Source organism: Chamaea fasciata, unplaced genomic scaffold (genome assembly GCF_029207755.1).
Source record: "Chamaea fasciata isolate MVZ Bird 193981 ecotype frontalis unplaced genomic scaffold, bChaFas1.0.hap1 SCAF_6, whole genome shotgun sequence".
Classification (NCBI taxonomy): Eukaryota; Metazoa; Chordata; class Aves; order Passeriformes; family Sylviidae; genus Chamaea; species Chamaea fasciata.
Window position 1 is genome coordinate 19,803,057 of NW_027094091.1, and position 23,192 is coordinate 19,826,248.

A 23,192-nucleotide genomic window follows, 5' to 3' on the forward strand; every position below is an offset into this window, starting at 1 on the left:
ACATATTCTCACTCCTCTCTTTTCTGGCTGCTCCTGCACAGTGTCTTTTACTTTTCTTATATTTGCTGCTCCAGAGACTCTACCACTGTCACTGATGGGCTTAGTCTCGGACAGTTACAGATCTGATGTAGGCTTTCACAAAAATGTTATTACCACTGAGAATATCCTCAGAAACCTTTCTTCTTACAGTTTTTTTTTGCCTAATTGTAGGGGACTGTAATTAATTTCTCACCTTCAGAAAAATTCAGAGATAAATTATGTTCACTAGCACCAGTGTCATATTTATACAATTTCAGGGTAGTCTGACATGGTAAATAGTCAGAAATTGTTTCTTAAATAAAATAGCCCATTTAAAACTTCTGCCCTCTTATTCACCAGTTTGTTTGGTTCTGTTTATCTTTTTTTTTTTTTTAATTAACTTAATTTTTTTGTAAATCTAATATTCTTGAAGTAATTGTTAAAATTCAAGTGACACAATAAACAAAACACTCTGTTCCATAATAAATAAAGGTTTTATCCCCACCTGACTAAGAAAAATTTGAATGGTTTTAGTTCAAACTAGCTCCTCTCATCATTTTACCTTTTTGGTTTTAGGGAACCTAAAAATTCTTCATTTTTATCTAATAACATTTGGTTCAAATGAAAGACAGCAGAAGAAAATTTGAGAGACAAAAATAGGCTGTGATGATGCCTTATTTCAAGACATGAGGAAGTAGATACTAAAAAGACTGTCCACAAATATGAAAATTGTATAAACTTCACTTTCTCTGCTCTCAAAATAAAGAAAAAACAAATTAATTTTAAGAAAAAATCTGCAAAAATATTTTAATAATTCACTCTCTGCATACACATGATTAATGGCTGTGGTGAATAGGTGGGGAATGGCAGTGCTGTGCTTAATGGAGATAAGTAGACACTCATTCTGCACACTTATGAAATAATGTGTGTTTTGCTGGGTAAGGGTTGAGTTTACATGCTCTATGTAAAGCTGAGCGGAATAAAAAATCAATCTGGTTAATTACTTAATTAATTTTTTTTTGGAAACTACTTAAATAAATGAATATGGGTCAATACAAAATAATTCCTAATAAATTAATGTTTTAGTCCAGATGATGTCAAAACTTTGTTTAAATGGTATGCATACAAATGACCTAATGGTCATTTATATCATAAGTATGTTGAAGAGTTTCTGTAACAGTAAATGTAACTGGAGAGCTGTGCACAAATGCAAACATATATTTATGTCTTTTAACTCAATTCTACTTGGAGTGTAATGTGATACTGTTTGCATCACACTATAAGCAGTAAAACTGCCTCCTTCAAGAACTCATTCCCATAAAATGCCATTTATAACAGATGGAGGTAGAAATAATGCATTAAATAAGGAACAAATATTTACAGCTCTCGGCATATCATGGGCATCCATTAAAATTCAGCCTGCAGCAGGACTAGAATATATTCTTACTGATGTGATATTTCAGTGTTTGAAGAAAGCTGTCTTTTCTGCTGTTACTCTTCTTGCTTGGCATATGATGTCAATTTGTTGCAATAATAATAAAAATTTCTTGTTTTCTGTAATTTCAGCTGAATACAGATTCTTAATAAGATCATGAAGCCATAGTAAAGATTTGGCAAATCATTTAGTTCACCTTTTATAAATACAGAATATTTTTTCCTAAAGCTTGTGATACTATATAAAGAATATAGGACATTTTGCACAGATCTTTGAAGGACAGAATTTTAAAGGTAACAAAAAAAATAAGTCTACGTTTTCACTAAAAATCTATTTCAATTACTTAGGGAGACAGTCCAGACTTTGTTTTAACTTTCTTTGTATTAATCAGAGTTGACTATCTGAACAATAAACTGTTGTGGCTAAATTATGTATTTTAGAGTAAAACTGGTATAAATTTTTGTGATTGGTCCATGAAAAAGAAAAGGTTCTTGGAAACAGTCAGTATGGATCAACTAGGGATGAACCATAAGTCTAATCAACTTTTCTGGTCAAATGTCCAGATCTTCACATGAAAAGAAAGCAATCAAAGCATCTCCCAATAACTCTTATATTAAGAATATATTAAGAATATGGATTCAGGCTTCACACAGTAGTGCATGATAGGGGAATTAGTAGCAATTGGAATTGAGACAGTAGAGTCTCTTTCTGAAGTCAAGGAAAACTTTTCCACCGTTAGGAAGAGGTTGTCCAAAGACACAATAGTCTCCTTCTTTGAAGGTTTTCAAAATATGTCTGAACCAAGTGCTGAGAAACCCAGTCCAATATCATAGATAAATCTGTTTTCAGCAGGATATTGGATCAACAACCTCCTCAGGTCCCTTCCAATCTCAAAAGTTCTGTGATTCTAATTAGTAAAACGGATATGGACCTGGAAAGTACATCCTGATCTGAACTAAAGTACTAATATATAGGTGCATTCCATAGACATATAATGTATACTGAATTAGTGTTGATATAGGAAATAGAGGAAATAATGCATCATAAACTCAAATTCTTTGAAACTGTCAAAAAGCATTCAGAGGAAGATGATACTGCTGCAATTGCACTCATGAATTTAAAAAAGAAACCTGGACACTGACCTTCACCACACTTCAATAGAAAGAGATGAAGAGAGGCATGATCTCTACATGGTTAATATATTTTCAATGTAAGAAATGAGGATAGAAATAAGTAATTAATTTTTTAATGGAAGAAGATCAACAGCATACATCTGTGCTATGGACCCTAATGTATGGGTATTATGATCTCACAAAAGAAATGGGAAAATAATTAACAAAATTCAGTGCTCCTACCAATTATTAAAGTTAATCAGAGTAATGCTGGCTTTAAAATATAATTGGATAATGAAATAACAGGGGAAATTCAGTATTAATAAAGACAACATAAAGGGTATTTAGAAAAGCAGTTCTAGTTATGCATGCATAACAATAAGTCTTAGTCATTAAGAGTCAGGAAACAAACCTTAAAAAGATTTTGAACATGTTCTAAAATTGCCAGTGACAGCTGGAAGTGGTATTAGAATGTTAGGAAGCAAGCCCAAAATAATTATATCATTCTGTTAATCTTTTATGCACCTGCATATTCAATATTGTGATCAAGTATAGTCTCCCTGTTTTCAAATGAACTAAAAAGATACAGAACACATTGACAAAATTATCACTGAAGTGGAGATTAATTTCTGAGATTCCCTGAAATGGGAATGAAAAAAAGGAAATAATGACATATTAGGGGATAGTAAACAGGTCGTGCAAGACTATCAGGAACAGATATAGTCAAAGTAAGTTTTAATAAAGGTCTGTAAATGTCATGTGTGGTATAAAAAGGCTGAACACCAAAAGCCCACCCATTACACATCTTAAGAAGTAGGCAGCAATCAATGTAATAACAAAACGGTTTAAATGAAACAATAAGAAATACTATTTCTCCTATTAGAAAACTGCATCACAGAGTTCAGAATACAGTAGGGGCCTCCAGTATAAATATCTTTAAGGGCAATTAAACACTTTTGTGTAAGAGTTCCATCAAGACCTATAAAATCAGAAGGTCTTAATAGAAATATTCAGCTCTGAATACTGCTAAACCTCTAGTTGCCAAAAGTTAGGACAGAAATATTTCAAGGAAATACCACTTTCTTTATGTGAATCACTCCCTTATTTTTTTAAAGACCTTATATTGCTATCTATGGTTTGCATGACTGATTATATTTTTTTAATGATGAACGCTTATTTTGTCTAGTTTTGATATACTATAGAACTTCATTTCAAATCCAATATACTGATAAGGGTTGAAGTGCACATTTAGATTTAAACACACTTTTAATGAGGTAAAACCAACAGCACATAATTGTGCCTTTGAGTGTCTTGACTTGGAAAATTATTATTTTTTATTTTAACTGTGTCCTTATTTTAGAAGATGATAAGCATACTACCCATCTTTCACAAACTGTATGGATGCTGGTAACCAAAAAACCCCATTTTTAGAATGCTTGAGACAATCCATGTTCATGGAAATCTTGTACCTAATTATTACATGAGGAAAACCCCTTCTATTAAAAATAGCTTTCTTTTCAATTGCTCCCCTGCAATAACTCTCATATGAGAGAGCCTGCTGATAGCTATCTGTGCTAAATGACTGTTCAGTACAAAGATGTTAGTGTCTTTGCAGCCCTGCAGGATAACAATCCATCTCTGTCTCTAACACCTGCTTAATGGACCACAAGACATCTCTAAATCTCTCTACTGACATATTTGAGAAGGCCACCCTAGTGTTAAGCAGCACTGAAGCTGATTTTACTGAGACAGGACTTTCTATTTGCCTACTGGAAAACAAAATTTGGATCATGTCAACCTCTTTGAAAGAACTGTTGATGTTTTTCAGTACCTGCAGTGAAGATTAAACTAGCAACCATGGAATGTGTTTGGTTTTTTCTCTGCTGGAAACAAAATATGCAGTTTTTTCCTACAAAGAAATCTCTCAATGATTCTTTTTTCTCTTGGGAATATTTAGTAATGGATGTATTTTTAAAATTACTATGTATTTCTAACTGGTGCATGCATATCTAATATGCACAGCAACCTTGACAACACCAACATTTGAAAATACCAACAGGTTTTTGTCGCCTTTAGGGACACGAAAGAACCGCACTCACTCAGGTTCAGAGGTGAGCAGAGAGAGAGAAGAAGTTTATTATCATTTGTGATTTAAATAGGATTTGGAGTTTGGTCAAGGATTGGTAGATGGGAGGAACACCTTTCTGACCCCAGTGGTCAGATCACCAGTCCATCACAGACTGGTATGAAAGCAATCTACTTGTTTAAGTTACATTTGTGAGAGACTCCACTAGAAATATATAATCAGTCATCAGAAGGCTAAAGAATCAGAGTGACAGGTTTTATAATTACTTTCATGTTACCTCCTCTATTATATGCATATTGGTGCATTTGTTTGTTTCCAGAAGTCCCAGGGAGCCTCCTATTTCAAATGTTTAGAGAGCAGTCTTTCCAAAATGCTGCTCAGAAGATCGCTCTTTATTCCACATGATGTACATTACTTTGGAAATATAAGCCATTCATATTTTCATCTTCCCAAGTAAATTTCAAAGTTTACATGTTAATAGTCTGATAATTTTCTTTTATTCCCTGTTCATTAATTTCCTTTTGGCTCTTTTTTCTTTATCAACTCGTTCCTGGTTGAGAAGGTGCCAGCAGCACTTAGGAACATTCCAAATAAAACACACTTTAAAGTTCGTAATGGCTGTGAATCACTTATAACTTAAAAAACCATAATCTGCCAAAATAATGTAGTCATGTTCCTGTGTCTTCCTAGTAATCTCTTTGTCCTCTCCTATTTTAAAAGCTGTTTTTCATGTACCTATTTCAAAAGGTGTGTTTGTTTTTTGCCGTCATAAAATGTTCAGTCTACAATGGGATTAGATGGTATTTGGAATAATACTAAATTGGAAAGTTGTTAGTGGCAAAATAAAGGAGGCAGCAATACACTTAGGTTTCTGAGCAAGGAAAACCAAACCATAAATTCAACAGAAGGCTCAGAAAGATGAAAGATGTAATGCAGATAAAATGAGCATAACCCATACAAATACAGAAGTGCCAACTTGAACATGGTCATACCCAGTCCAAAGAAGAGTTCTATGATACATACAGCTCCATGTTCCAGAGAGACAATATCAATACCATGGAGAATGGAATTGGGAATGAGGTATCAAATATGGAAATGACACTTAAAAATAGGAAAAAAATATCAGAAGGAAAGGAAATTGGTGTTCTTAAATGTGTTAGAAAGAAGCAATTACAGCTACTAGGAAAAGCTGTATAAAAATGTAAATGCCATCAGTATCTCAGGGGCTCCAGCAACAGCCCCTACTCAAACCACCAGAGAGATTATGGCAAAATTGAATAACCAGTCCATTGACAGGAATGGAAATTAATATTTGTTGATAATAGACAGCTACATTGTCCTGGGTTGTAATATAGGATGTGCACAAAGAATTCTATCACCATCTTCATGAACTGTTGAATCCAATTGTTGGAGAAGCATTTTCCCAGGCCCCCTCCCTCTGGGCTATCTGCTGTTAATGGCCAATCAAATGCCTTGTCCATGATTCATAGATAACCCCCTCCTGGAGCTATCTCTGTTTAATGGGCCATCAAGGACCCCCTGCATGACTCATCATCCCATTGTGAGATGCTCTGCCCAGGGGAAGGAACCAAGCATTCTCACCTGGATATAATCTGGGATTTGGGACAGTACAAGCAACCGTTACCTGCTGGATTCCCAGAGGACCAGAGCTACCAGACCTTTCTACGGGATCACTGCTTCAGTAAGACCACCTCATCTGGACTGCTTCAATGGTTAAGTAATCATCTATTCCTTGGAAATTTTTTAGATTGTAGTCTTGAAAAAAGAACAGAATGTTGGACACAGTTTTGCAATGGAAATTTCCTCATTCAATGTTCCTATAAGACTGTAATATCGATTAATACTTGTGCTCTCATTGACACAAGAGGGATCTTTATATCTAATTTTGTCATGTTCCAATGATAATTTTTACACTTCAACAAAACTCTGTGTTCCTCCACTTGCTGTTCTTTTGCTTTGTTTTATGAAAACATACCTGTTTTCAGGTATTGCAGCTGACTTTTGCTTAGATCCTCTATATATACACCACTTATGTATGTCCAGAAGTGGAAATTGAATGATTGGTGTCACCATTTTTCTGTGTCAGTTATATGGCATAATGGACTACATTAAATTTAACAATTAATATTTAAGTTTTGTGATAAGCTATGTCAGTATGATCATGGAAAATCTACAGATGCTGTGTTTATTGATGTGTCAGAATTCTTGCTCTGGTTCATTTCATGAGAAACTAAGTGTTTAGGGGTTTGTGATCAAGTGGTAAATTGGTTTTCTAGTTACTTAATTTTCAGAAAAGAAATTGTGAAGCTTCAAGGTACCTTATTGTAGACTCTTCAGGTGAGCTGCCACCACCCCAGTCTGTATTATGTGGGATTCTAAATGACCTGTCAGCAGTGCTTGCATTCAGACAGTTATTCACTTACATATAGTACACATCTGACTACAGATCATTGTGGTAGGAAAATCAGCAACTATACCATAGTTATGATTCATACACAAGCTGCTTTAAAATAGGCTATTTTTAAGCCTGCCAGACTGGGGATAGGGCAGGGGTTCTCCATGGGAGTGTCAGTAGACAAACCTGCAGCCCGGAAGAAGGATAGGCTGGGGAAACCCAGAGGGAACCTCAGTCCTGGGCTTTAGGCTCCTCCATGGCTCCAGGGATGTGTCAAGGCCAGTCTGTTTTGGTAGTCTGCTTTCAGACAGTCTACTTGTGCTGCCTTACCCTCCACAGGAAAAAGGAAGAGAAGTCTCAACTTTCCGAGACACAAATTGTGACAGTGTAACAAGGGCAACAATCTGCTATTACAGAGGAATTTGGTTCTATTATTTCTGCAGCTAAGAGAATCAAGTAAGTGTGAGCTCCTTTGTGTGTCTCTTCATCCTAGGAATGACTGCACAAGGACCATCTCAGCCATGAGCTCGGATTGTCCAGGTCCCTGTTGTGATGGATGTATTATTGTGCTTGACTACCAGCAGCCTCTTGTAGAGAGAACATCTGGCCTTACTGCACATTGGGTTGTTTTGGGTTTTTTTTTATAATTTATCCAATTCTTTTCTGATAAGCTCAGTCAACCCCTTTCCAGACTGTTTTGATAGATGTGGTTGTTCTTAATGAGCTTCATAAAGCTCCTGTTGGCCAATACGAACTCCAGGGATGTTCCACTTACTATCAGCTACCAGACCTCAAGACATAAACCATCGCCCTTTAAAAATGATAGACTACCCAGTTTTAAATCCATCTAACAGTCTGTATATCCAGTGTATATTACAAGATTTTCTAGAATAATATTCTTCAGCATGGAAGACATAATTAGAGATGAACATGATAGAGATCTTTAAAACAAAGACTGACATGGAGAAATTTAATAGATGACTATTTACTGGATCAACTGAAAGAAGCAGGTGACAATTTTGAAACAAAGATGAGAAACAGCTTCTTGTTAGATCAGATGGTGGATGTTCACAGCAGTTCACAAAAATTTTAAAAATCCCCATTGGAATAAATTAAAAAAAATTAAGTATGCAAAATTTGTGAAAATGAGACTTACTGTTTCTACTCAGCAGAGTGCCTGTACTACAAACCACTGTGAAATTGAAAAGTGTGTCAGTTCTTATACTCTTAACTTGTGCTACTGGCCATTTGATAGTGAGTGAGAAGGATGGTTCGTCTAGCACTCAGTGCCATTCATGTCTGATAAAGACATTGAGTTTAGTTAGAAAAAATTAAACTTTTTTTTTTTTTTACAGGAATGGAGCCTGACCATGTAACATGCCCTATTATTAACTGAAGAAAGGGAGGTTATATAAAATGTTTCGACCTATTTTAAAAATATGTGTCTACTTAAATACAATGTCATACTATGCTCTGACAGCCAAAAATATTTTTCATACTCTTCCATCTGGATCATCCGCTCTTCTCATATTAAAAAAAAAAAAAAAATCCAGTGAAAATATCAACAGAGATTATTTGATGCAGTGTGCATTGAAGCTTTTAAAGGAAGATAAATACATGAAACCTGATTTTGAAGCTTAGTTTCTTTTATCCTTTCTATAATTTAATGACTAGAACTTCATCAGGAAAGACAAAGAAGAGATTTTTCTTTGCAAACAAGAACTAACTTGATAGAAATTACTATTTTAAGTGTAGCCTGTTGTTAGGGTAACTAAAGTACTAAAAATACTTTAAATAAAAAGGACATCACCTTAAGAGCTACTCAAGTAGTCATAGCAACAGTGTTTTTTAGAATAAAAGCTGTTCATAGAGGGTTCTCTCCTCCTGACCTGAAGTTTTATAATAATACATGGCCAACTTCTATTTATAAAATATATTTTTATCCAAATTCAGATAAAATCCAAATAAGGAATATTCTGGAGTATCACAAAGAATTTTATGTACATACAGGCTACTAACCAATTAAGCACACTTCAAAATTTTTATCACTCTTTTCTGTGATTCCAGAAATCATGTTTGTACTGCAGTTTTACGGGAGTTCATACAAAAAAACCCACTTTTTCACCTTACTGGCCTGTAATACATACATATTTTATTTAAACATTCATATAAATTCTGTATTTATCAGATGGATAATTTTCTCCATTGTTTTCTTTCAAAAATATGTCCTAATGAATTTTTTCTCTCTTGTTAGCAATAAAGACATATAATCCTATGATAAAATCTTCTATTTAAATTTAACACAATTTTACTGTGTGCTGTGATTACTTAAAAGCAGTGCTATTTTTTTACTAACCCTAACTATATTGGTCTTAAGGGTAAATTTGTTCTTTTCATGTCTGAATTCAGATAGCTGTTTAAAATTTGCCTTTTTAAAGAACAATCACTAATACTTTTGATTGCTGCTACTAACCAACATAGCTAAGAAAATTACTATTGCATGTCATTAAAAGAGTTGTTAAATAAAGGCCTTATGTAAAGCTTATTAAAATCAGTAGAAAGACATATTTTTTCCAATAACCTTTGAATAAGGTTTAAAATTTATTTAGTTACAGGTACCACCAAAATTAAAGTTATAATATTACAGAGTTATCACTGAGGACATAATAAGAGTGTAATGGAATTTAATCTGTAACCAAGGGCCTAATTTGGCATGCAAATCCTTATTAGCAGAGATGACAGATACAAAGAGAAGAATTTAGCTTGATCTCAACAACTCAGATTGTGATTTCAGGACTGAAATTAGAAATAAATAAATTAACATTGTAGATATGCACATTTAATATCATTGAGAGGCATCAAGCATAGAAATCATGAGACAGTGACTCTTTTGACCAAAGATGCAGCAAAAGTTTCTTACCATTTCAGAACAGAAAAACACCTCTCCTAAGCCAATAAAATTTTAATACAAAATAAATAGTACCCATGTTTGGATGAAACCAGAATAATTTTGTATTCAAAAGTCTCATGTCTGCATGGATAAGATTTTAAGCTTCTGAGAATTCTTAATATAAGCAGCATTCACGAGGAATTAAGGAAAAATTTAGGGTGATCATGTATGTGGCTTCTTCATTGCCTCCTACAAAAATTTTTGTCAAATATCTCAACAGCTTATCAAAATATTTTTATCACCACTTACATTGTCAATATCTTTATGCCTATGGAACCATGTTAGAGAAATGAAAGAGACGCTATACTATATGGATACTATACTATATGGAAATATGCAAAAAGTAGCATTATAAAACCATAATCATTATTGAAATTAAATGACAAAAACTCAGCTTTGTGAAAAGGCTACTGATAAAAAAAAAATTAGCAAGAAGAAAGAAAATAGTAAGAGTCAAAATAAATGGAATAAGAGAGAGAACGGTCGACTTTTCCATTGTCGATAAAAATATTATTAAGAGTAAATCTGATCAGAAATATAGTCTGAAAAAATCATAGTTTGCCATAAATTCTAGTCAGGAATTGTGAAAGCAATTGAAATTTGTCAGAGAATTTTCTTTCTCAATAGCATTCATCTGGTGATTCAGACATTTCCTGTTGTTACGTTTCTCAAAAGGTTGCTGTCAAGGTTTGCAAGCTTCAGGATGTGTCTGTACTTCTTACTCTGTTAAGTAAAGAAAACTCTTAAAGATTAAATTTTGTGAAAATATCATATGTTCCAGGCTGACAGCACTCTTCCAAGGGCTTCCACTGGAAAACTCTAAGGAGTAGAAATTGCTGTTTTGGAAGCAGCAGAGTTTATTAACCAGTTAATTCTGAGACGATAAGTCAATGCTTTGGTTCTCCAAAACAGAATAATCCTTACAGTCTTTCATAGGTTCATTATTACCTCAGTGCCTCTCCAGTCTCCTTCGCAAAATGCTTTTATGGGACTACCAAAGCAGGGAGACTGAGAGACCGAAGAATGAGTTTTTTCATCCTTTGTAAACAAGAAATCTGTGCTTATTTTTTGCTGGATTGAGCACAGACTAGGTAAACAAAATCCTGCCTAATGAAATGATTAAGTGTTTAAAATGATGTTTTAATTCAATCAATTAAAAGCATAAACAGCATGAGTTTGATTGAATCAGTTTAAAGAATTACTCAGAAGTCAATGTGGCTGTCAGCAGGGGTGAAAAATTCATGAATCACCTACACGCAGCTTGAATTCTGCATTTCTCAATTAGATATTACAAACAACCTACTCTATCACAGAATAGCCCTTGAGTGAGAAAAAAAAAAAAACATAGCAAAGCTTTGAGAACATGTACAGTTAATTAAAATTTAGGCACTCAGCAACCACTGTCGAACATTTAATAAATATGACAACTTGATTAGTCTTTATTTGTTATGTGTCTTCCGTAGACAATTTTAAAAACATGTTTAATAAATTTAGGATTAAAAAACAATTTTAAGAGTAAAAAAAAAGGTTTAATATTTAAAAACATCAGACTCTTAGGAATATGCAATTTTTATATTCCATAGATGCATTCTTAAAACACAATACATTAGAAAAAAACCATAAATATTTCACTACTATTAATTGTACCAAGTACTTCAGATGTAGCAACATGGAAGAAAACACAACCATCCAATTGCAATGGTAATATATATCTGCTTTTATCCTTTTCCAACACAGTAATTTACATGGTAATTTAATTATGTAAATGTTAGGGCAAAATGTTCCAGAAGTGCCCAGTTTTGGCCTAATCAAGTACTTACTTCAATAACAAAACTCATTGGCTCTAAGACAATTTTGATTGAAAGGAAAGGCGGGAGGCAAACTGCTTTTGAAAAGATATGTTCCAAAAATTAACACAAATATATCGCCATCAAATTTCTTATTTAAATGTAGGATTTTAAATCCCTTCATAGTTACATAAACACAATCTGATTTTTAAGGTAAACTGATCCAGTTCCCTCCATTTGTATACTTTAGTTTATATGCCTCTGCTTAGCAATTTTGTCCTATTAAATTTAGGTCTCATTGTAATCAATATAGGATATTTCATTTTATCTATATTTTTCAGTATAATTTTCAGATGACTAATTTTTTCTTTAAAATATTACCATATTAATTTCTTCACAGGAAAACTTTTCCATGATAAGAACATAAATTATTATAATTTTTAAGAATAATATCAAGAAATACAGACATGGAAGCAACTCATTCAAAATTAGTTTGAATTTTGATTCCTCTCGTTTGATTCTTCTTACCTCATGCTAAGTGTATCAGCTTGGCTCCAATACTCCATCAAGTTTTAGAAGAAAAAAAAAGACTATTGGACTGATAGTTTTCACATGATTTATACACTAATGAATACTTTGAAATGAGCTTTTGTTGGTATTTTAAGAATTATATTTATTTCATCTACCAAATGGCTGAAGTATTAAACTTTTTCAACTAATATGAAATACATAATCAAAAAACCCAGTGTTCATACCCAGCATCAATTCCACCCAAACTAGCAGATGCATTTGGAAAAGGCAAAGTCTACGCATAGTGGTTCTGTATGAATCTCCAAACTTTACAGGGACAAAAGGCTTGGCTTGCTGTCAGTCATCTGCTGATACGTCGTTACTAAAAAGCTCCTCAGCTTCTCAGACATTCACAGTTTCTGCTCTGATCAAGCCTCTTATCTGTTGTCTTGCACTATTACACTTTCTTATTTCCCTTTAAAATTCTTTTCTACTAAAGGGAATTGTAGGTGAATAAGGAAAAAGGCAAGAGTGACCGTGAGGTGTTTCACTGGCCTAATGTTATATGATTAGATATCCTAGATCAATAGTGAAGCAGTATTGACAAATTTCTGAAAATGAATCCTCTTTTTCTCCTTCCTCACATTTTAAGTTTTTACTCCATTTGAGACACCTCCTTATTCTACCCACATATCAGGTAGTTTTGACAGTAAAGAATACATTGTCCAAAAAGCAAAAGATATGTGGCTGGATAACTGTTGCATATCAGAGCGCTCTTGCAATACAAACACAGTGCATGATGCAGTCATAAACAAAAGTGAAATTCTAAGAATGAATGAGAACAGTTTAGTCGCAAACATTTACTCATTTTAACCTATTATTACTGTCATATCTATAAATACATAGTAATTCTACAACATATACTACAGAAATTTGCTTTTGTTCAAAACATGTCCAAGAAAACTTCCAGTTACATTAAGAAAAAGTGTTTTGGGGGGTTGAATGCCCTTTTTTGTTTTTTATTTCTGGTGACAGGTGTCTATTTCCATTACCATTTGCTGGTTTTGTGGTAAAAAAGCAAAGTGGGCAAATTGCTTTTACTCATAGAGATCTTCTCAAAGGGAAGGAGAAGCTTATTTTAAAGAGTTCTGGCTATAAACTGAACAGTAAGTTAGAAAATTTAAAAAGTTACAATAAAAAATTTGTGTGCACCACTGTCAAAGGAGTTGAGTCAATTTCATATTGTTATTGAAAGAGTGCTATATTTTCAAGAATCAATAAATAAAATACTGAAATTTTAATGCAAAATTATAAAAAACCCTATGAATTTAAATATTTCAGGGGGGGTTTTTTAAGCTAAAAAAATGTAATACAATTATTCTTCACATTTCAATTCATTTTGTAATTGTAATTTTTGCTGGGAAATGTTTTGAAAGAGTATACATGCATTATCCCTAAGTAATTCTGAAGTATGCCAAGCTTTAATGTGTTAAATGCATCAAAACACCTCATGCTTTAATATACAAAAGTGCACAATGTAAAGCTCATGGAAAACAGTTTTAATTACATAAAGGTCAGTCTAAGCACTGATGGTTTTATCCGGACTACAATTAAGTATCTTAAGGGATTAGCTGATGAAGTGTTATTGCTGATAAGTACCCAGAATAATTAATTGCAGTTTAAAAAAATCCATTTTAAACATTCAGTATTAGGTATCTAAAAAAGTATAAGCTATTGTTGCTTGATGCTCAGAAAAGTATACATAAGACAACTTAGGTGACTTTCCCAACTAGCTTAGTTGAGGCCTAACTACTAATCTGGTATTTATTTTGTTCTGTGTTTCTTTTTTATAGAGATATTTATCTAGTACGTGAGATACTGAACAATTAGTTGTAAATATGTACAAAAATCCCTCGAAGCACAAAGAAACACAAAGGGACTCTGAACCAGTAAAGCAAGTTACAGACTCTTTCCTCTTATTATCTACAACTTCTTTCCTTTATTCATTAATGATAGTAATAATAAAATTCAGATAACAAATTCTGATTTGTTCAGCCATTCAGAATCAATGTAGGTAGTTACTTTAAAATTGTACTTAAGTAACTGAATACAGAATCATACATGTGAAATCACTCAGGTAGGATTTTAAATATTAGCCTAAAAATATTTATCCATTCATTTCATGCAATAGTTCAGATTTTAGTAAACCATAATTTTTCATGCTTATGATTGTACTGATATTACAGACTGTTTAATTTCTCAGTTACCATAAGTCTTATTCCATCAAAAAAGAGTACAAAGCAGGAATGAAAAGGGAAGAGGAAAGACGGACATTTGGATCTAAATACAGAATTTAAAAACCACAGAGAAAACTGCAGGATAATAGTAGAATATGCCTAATACTAGGAACAAAATTCAAAGTGCTTCAGTACATGCTTTGCATGAGTAGTTGAATCTAACAAACATAAAACTTCTAAAAATTCCCCTGCCTTTCCAAAAAGCTTTTGCCATTTATAAGACTAAATTAAATTTATTTCTACATGTAAATGTGAAAAAAAGGTCTTTATGGGGTTAAGATTGAAACACTCAGCTCTGATTATTGCCTTTAGAATACTGGATAAATAAAATCTAGGCTCAAAAATTCCTAATAGTCTTGAAATATCAACATTTCTACAGCCCAATCATTGTTTTAAAAAGAAATAAATGATCATTTGATCATTCATATAATGAAAAAAAATCAGAATAAACAACAAAAAAAAACTTGAGTGATGTTTTGTAATAGCAACATAAATGTAAATGTAAATGTGTTAGAACACACTGAACTATTATATTCAATGAATAACATTGAACATATTATTTCCAGCAGTTTTTACAGAACATTGTTCAGGTTCTATTCTCAACACAGATAACAGTACAAAAAAGATTAGTAAAGAATGTTTAAAAGTGCAACAGTCATGAAGATGAGGAGAGTTTGAAGTTTGTGGTATTGTCATTTTCCTTAGGAAAGGTATTCCTTGCACCAGTTTTTTTAGTCTAAGAATTACACAAGTGAAAAGAGATTGCAAACCTAGGGACAAGGAGTAGGATCCACTCAAATTTCAGGTTGATATGTACATTTTTACAGCTTTAGAACAGCAGCCATGTGTTAAAAGACTTAAAAGAAGGAATTATCTATGTAATTGGACATAGACAAGCAGTATATTTGCTCAAGAACATAAGTCTGCATATATGAAAATGCTTTTGAAAATCTGGCATTTATTTACTGTGAAGCACACCATTCATTAGCAATTCTATCTTCTGTAGTAAGTCTCACCAAACTCCTGTCATTGCAACTTCGTGTCACAATCTAGAAGAAACATTTTTAGAGTGTTATGCAGAATCACTAAAATGCTTCACTACTTACACTGCTCCATATGCCATGAATACTATGTATGTAAATGTGCTTAATTTATGTTTCTGGTATTTTAAAAGTGCATGTTTTAAAGTGAAATGTTAGTCCTTTTGATAATTAAAACTATCAGAGAGCTGGGAATATCCTATTTCCAAAAGTATAATGCATTATTCCTCAGTGCAGAAAGTTGGATTTAACTGATTTATAGGCATGGTATGACTTCCCAGCTGTGGTAGTGCACCCAGGTCTGGGCCCCCCCAGCACAAGAAAAAAAATTGATTTGTTGAAACACATCCAGAAAAGAGACACCAAGTTGATTAGAAGGCTGGAGCACATCTCCTATGCAGACCAGCTGGGAGAATTGGGGTTCAGCCTGGAGAAGAGGCTCCAGGGAGATACTGTAGCAGCCTTCCGGTACCTAAAGGGGGCCCATGAGAAGACTGGAGAGGGACTTTTGTCAAGGACATGCAGAGATTGGAAAAGAAGGAATGGCCTTAAACTGAAGGATGGCAGGATCAGATTAGATATTAGGAAGAAATTCCTTGCTGTGAAGGTGGTGAAGCACTGGAATAGGTTGCCCAGAGCGGCTGTCGCCTCCCCATCCCTGCAAGTGTTTAAGACCAGACTGGACGGACCTTTGAACATCCTGGTCTAGTGAAAAGTACCCTTCTCATGGCAGGGGGGTGCGAGATCGATGGGTTTTAAGATCCCTTCAAGCCCAAACCATTCTATGACCCCATGATCCTTGAGGTTTTTTTGATCTGGATATATATGCAGTTTGGGAGAAGGTAGAAGTGATTCTCTGGAAACGAGTTCCAACTTCAGCATTATGTCTCCAGGAACCTTAGATTAGGAGTTCTCACAGGGGAATTCGGATTGCTGGAATGGTCCCAAGGCTATGGATTGATGAGAACAAACTTTTGGTCTACCCTTTGCTCGTGGCCTGATGTGCACTCTACTGACAGAACATCTGTTCTTCATGTAGTTGTATTAACTATGTATGGAGTCTGTCGTGCTGCCTAGTCTCTGTGCCAGTACACACATCAATCTATTTTTTTCAGTTTTTCTTGTCTTGTAGGCAGCTAGACATGTTTCTTGCAACTTTTTTTTATGACATTTTTGATAACATTGCTTTAAATGTTTCACTGAATTTTGCCAGCTTATTGTTTCACAGACTGCAGAGCAAAGAGTAAGGATTTACTTTTACAGTTACTTTTACATTTCCCTACAATTAGGACCTGTAAATTTTCTCTAGATTAATCATATTGCTTAAGTCTGCTTTAACTGCAGCTTTTTAGCCCTACATACCTTCACACAAAGCCTTTTCCTTCAGTACACAGCCTTTGCTTCAACTAAGCTTGTTAATTACCTCCTCTGTTGATATAATAACTGTTCCCCATGTAGATTCTAACATTTTAGGTTAATTGCTCTGCAAAGAGCAGGGGAAATTGTTGAAATGGAGGATCTTGTCATCTACCTTTCTGGACAGAAAACTAGCTAGGTGATTAATAAGCATATGATCAGAGAGGTACATGGCTGAGGTGCCTCAGCTATTACTTGTTTCTTCTGACATAGGGTTAGTTAAAAAGGATTGTATCTCACCACAGAGCCTATGTAGGAGTCCATTATCAGCAATTGCTACCTGATAACAAGTAAACACGATCACAGGAGCTACAAAGGGAACCCTGCTGTTGAAGTAGCTTACTGCATTAAATCCTGCCAAGAGCCAGATATATTTCTTGTACTGAAGATCTACCTTTTCTCTTTGAATCAGTGACTTTATCTGACTGTTAATATATTGAATTCTCTCAAAAATTACCATAAGGAGTGTGGAATATATTGTCAATAATGACAATATTCAAGGTGCTGTAATGATACTTTAAGGCATCTTCTTCAGACATATAGTGATCTGATATTCTGCTACAAACCACATGTAATTTTTTTGCTGAGCAGATAATCTGGTACTGTTATAATTTATTTTACATAGAATATAAAAAATGTCAAAAACTCATGACAAATGATTATCAATTACAAAAGACTTTACTCATTAAGACATTTTGGAGCACAATAATGGTATTCATAATGCCTGGCTAGCACATTCCAGCACCTAATATTGAATATTGGCTTGACTATAATTGCAAACAAATCAAGAAGGACTGAAAACTGTAATCAAATGTTGGATAAATGTTTTTTTGGGTCCCAGAGTCTTGTGAGTTCCTGAGAGGAAATCTAAAGTGCTAAATCTAAATTGCATCAATAACTCTGCAACATGCAAGAACAGAGTTCTGCCAGCACTGGAAAGGGTTCTGAAGCACATAAGGTCCAAGGTATTAATTTCAAAATTTGCTAAGACAAATGTATTCCATATACACAATTCCACATAATTCCCTTCCTGTATTTTTATTGTATTCACAGAATTACTTTTATTGATGTCCCAATCAGATATGTAGGAGAAACCTGTGGAAAGGAAAAGTCTAAAGAAGCAACAAAAAGCTGGATGGAGCTCACTTCATTTTCAGCAAGCAGGAAGGTTTTTTATTGCCTAAATTACAAAATACCTGTATCCTTTTCTTGGTTAATCATACTTTCCTTACATGGCCTTGCATGAGTAATTCAGCTACTGCATGACTCCTCCATCTGTTCAAGACACAGAATATTTACCCACAAATAAGGAATATAGCAAAGTTAGAATCATCCTCATAGCTTTCAGATTTCTACAAATCTTTTTATACAGTTTTTAATGGGTTACTTAAAACTCTGCATTGGTAATTTCAATTCCTTTTTTTCACTTTAAGTTAGTCATCATCTGTCTCTTTTTTTCATAACAAAGTATAACTTTATTGTAGAAATCCTATTAACAAATAAAAATTTTATGCAACACTACAAAGGAAATGTTTTTCAATAAATGGTTCTCCCTACGCATGTTCCTACTGCCTGGAGGGATATTCTTACTTTGTTTTAGAAGCTTAGAGTGGTTTTATCAGAGAGCTATAAGCAGGGGTTCAATGCTAGTATATTAAGGCTAGCAAAACTTCCATAAAACTTGATTACTATTCATAAATATATATGTAGATGAAAAATTATTCTCTTAATGGCTTTTTAAAGTCTACTAAAAATAAAAATAGCTTTCTGAAATGTTTATTTATACAATAACTTGCATATTTTTTTCCCTTTCCCTCCTCTTCCCTTATCCCAGCAAGAGTAAGAGGCCTGCCTCATCATTGCCCAACAAATCAGAGTAAACATTTTGAACCCATTTAACAATGTTTCAAATGAGTACACAGGAAAAAGCAATGATTAATCTGGAGCCAAGTGATATTTGCTTCAGTTGCAACAAGACTGTAAGATCATTACAAGAAATGCTGATGCAACTAAAACTCTCGGGCAGAAGCCAATGAGTTACACAGACATACCTAAGAACAGAGTATTTTCTGTAGGCTTTAGCCAACAGTGCAAGGAAAAGGTTAGAAGCTATTGCCCCATGTAATCTGCAGGCTACTGTTAAACGTTTTATTTGTTAGACTTCATTGCTCTTTTACCGCTTTACTGATTTCTGTTGATCTTTTAAATAGAACTAATATCCTCTGTTTTAGTTCACTTCCTTATTCTATAGTATTAACAATTGTCAATAATTGGAACACAACCATATTCTAAGCCAGACTCCAAATAATTTTTGTGCTATCAAAACATTTTGGGTTTTCTCTCTTTTTTTTTTTCTTTTTTTTTTTTTTTTTTTAAATTATTTGCAGGAAACAGGTAGCAAACTGTGTACTTAATATGTCTTAAAAGTAATTCCTTTTTCAATTCTCAGTCAACTCTCATGGGGCAGCAATTCACTTCCATAGTATTCTGCAATAGTTTTTCCTGCACTAAGACTAAAGGGGAAAATGGAGCACTTGTTCTCTTGGAAGAAAAGTATTTTAAATAGATTTAAATAATTTGGTGTTTCTACTATAAAATTCCTGAAGCTTAGGTATCCTTACATAGAGATCCTTTCCCTACTGTGAGAGGTGACAGATTCTAAACAGTTCAGCTAATACCTTAGAACAAATTTTTCACTTCTTGTATAAGGATTACTTATTTACTAGTGTACTACAGTGCGCTACAACTATTATACAAAAATATAAAAGTGAAAACTCAATTTTACAAGAAGTGGATCATCTCAAAAATGGGATCGAAATCACATAACCTCAAATTAATTTTTTTTAATGTAACCAACGTTGTCCAGGCTTCTGTCTACTCAAACCAGATTTTTTTCCATAGACTAGATTTTAAAATTGTGATGATTAAAATCACTGGCAGAAAAATTGTGGAAACTATTAACTTATAAGCCTTGATTTATGTGAGAATTTTTTCTATTTTACATTCTTAACTTAGACCTTTTCATTTCAATTTTCCCCACCTGAATTTGGTTGGTTTTTTTTTTTTTTTTTTGCCAAAGACTTTTTGAATGTTAATATTACTCTTTATTTTCACTTTTCCTTTTATTTTTTAAATTTTGTTTTGGCTTCACCATACTTTCATTTTCTCCTGTTTAGTTCAACTAATTTCTTTCAGTCATTATTTGGGTTAGTTTTTCCTCACATTACTTGTTAGGATGATTTCTGGCTGTGTGTTAGAGACAAGAGCTGCGCTGCTCCACAGAGTATGAGCAATGAACAAAAGGTGGCCATAGAACAGGCACTGCTCTCTCTAGGAGGGCACAGCACTACAGGATCTGACAACAGCACACAGAGCAGGCTACTGATCACAAGATCCATCAAGACACCTGGTTTATCTGAGTTCTTAGTCTTTAGTAAATACAAAATTATTCATATGCTAGTAGCAGTTCATTGTTATCATTTATAGCTGTTAAGTGATAACTGACCTTCCTGCAGGTTCACATGTGTGACTAGGAACATAAAAATATGATCCAGAACTGCAAAACGTATCACCTGATACACACAAACAGGTACAAAAATGAGAGTGTAAAGCTTTGTTCCATTGGCCTTCTCACCTGGATTAAGTTGTAATGCTCAGATGCCAGCTACCATGTTATTCAATACATATTGAAATTACAGCAGAGAATTGGATTGACCTGTATATTCCCACAATGTACATTTATTTGTATATATGCTTTTCTAGTGCACTTGAGAAATATAGTTCCTACCAGTTGTCATGGTTGCTGCCTGCAATCTTAATAAACTTCCTAAAGTGTTTTGAAGAGTGCACAGAAATACCATCCTAGGCAGTCTGCCAGCTGGAAGGATATTATAAAATACTGCACTTGCTCACCAGGGGTTTCCCACAATATCTTTCCAGCTGGCAGCCTGATCTGCTAGACAGAAGCCTCTAGAAGAGCAACACTTACCTGTTGCTGGCAGATTTGTTCACACTGTAGGGGTGAGAGTGTCCCAGGAAGAGCTTTTAACAATTTCTTCAAGCCTGGTCATTTACGTGGTTTTACTTCCACTACACCTTTGTTCTTGACAGAAATCTGCCTGTTACAAAAATAACAAAACCATATGAACTGAAAAATTCCCCAGTTTAAAGAAATATTCACATAATATTGAAATTTCTATAGATTGTCACGCTAGATTTGGAAATAGTGAATCTTAAATCATTAGGATAAAAAAGTTAGTCTTGTACCTCAACAGAGGTCTGTAGGGCAGATCACTCAGATTTCACTGGTTGACTAAATTAATATGGATTATACAGTGATTTAGCATCAGAAAGAGTTTCAGCTCTCTAAGTAGTTTAGAACCATAACTTTGACTCAAAAAACAAAGACAAAACGTCATATAAACTCTCTTTCAAAATCTCATTGAAGGATTTGAAGACTACATTTCTCTCTGCTTTTTAAAACAGTCTCAAGTTTTCACTGTCTTCAGGAGGACCATAAAAGAGGCTTCTTGTGAATGAATATTCCACTTCTGAATAGCTTAACACATATTAATTTATTGAATGAAGATTCAGCAACCAATAACTAAATTAAAAAGGGACGTCCATCTGAGAAAAAAATCTTTGAAAATATAAACCAGAAGCAGCAACTGTAATTCAGATCAATCCAAACCTTCCATCCCTACCTGCTGAAGAGCACAGATCTTGATAGAGGAAGAACACAGCATAACTGTTAAACTATTCACTTTCAGACATAATTGTACAGATGGCATCCTAGATGGTACTTGAATATCTCTGGTGAGAGAGACTCCACCTCTCTAGGCAACTTGTTCCAGAGCACAGTTGCTTGCACAGTAAAGAATTTCTTCCTCATCCCCAGCTGCATCTCCTTGGGCATCAGTTTCTCCCCATTGTCTCTTGTCCTGTTTTTTGGCACCACTGAGCAGAGCCTGGCTCCATACTCCTGGCACCCTCCCTTCAGATACTGACAGACATTGATGAGCTCCCTACTTGGCAGCCTCTTCTCAAGGACAAACAGGTCCAACTCTCTCAGTCTATCGTCCAAAGGGTCATGCTCCTGTCCCTTAATCATCTTTGTCACCCTCCTCTGGACCTGCTCCAGGAGCTCCATGTCTCTCTTGTACTGAGGATCCCAGAACTGGACACAGCACTCCAGATGAGCTTCACTAGGGCTGAGTAGCGGGGCAGGGTCACCTCCCTCAATCTGCTGCCAGTGCTCTCCGTAATACACCCCGGGGTACCATTGGCCCTCTTGGCCACAAGGGCACTGCTGGCTCATGGACACTTGGTGTCCACCAGGAGCCCCAGGTCCTTCTCTGCAGAGCTGCTTCCCAGCAGGTCAATGACTAGCCTGTGCTAGTCCTTGGGGTTATTCTTCCCCAGGTGCAGGACTCTCCACTTGCCTTTGCTGAATTTCAGATAATTCTTCTCTGACCATCTCTCCTGCTGGGCTGCACTCTGCAGATCCTGTCAGTGCATTCTGGGCCCTCACAATAGGTGCAAAAACCTACCAGAATGAGGTGTAAGATTTCGTTAAGCCAGAAGTCCTGGAACCAGGTTTTCAATAAGTATATCCACAGGAAAGTCTACAGGAACACAAAAACTTTCAGGCAAATAATGAAAAAAAAAATCAGTGATTGTTTTGCATCAAATGGCATTAATTTGGTCTTTGAGTTGCATAGGATAGTATCAGCAAACCAACAGTGTGCTTTGCTGGATATTCATTTTCAGACTTACACTCTTTATCATGCTGTAAGCTGAATTCAGACATATGCCTTGGTGCAAGGACTCTCAATTTCATTTATTTTCAAATGAATTGATAAGATTTTTATATTATATGGTATAGACAACCTTTCACTTCCTAGTGTGTAGTCTCTTTCAGATACGTCTAATTAACCAGAGTAAAAAAAAATCAGCTCTCAGTGTTACAAAGTCACAAGACTTTCACTTCAGTATGAAGAAAGCCAGTCCTTTCAGTATCAATAAAATTCAAATTTCTCCTGAAAAGAGACCATGAATAGCTTTCTATCAGAAGGAGAAAAAATTATTTGTGGCACATTTCTTGATTTTCCTCAAAATTTACAATC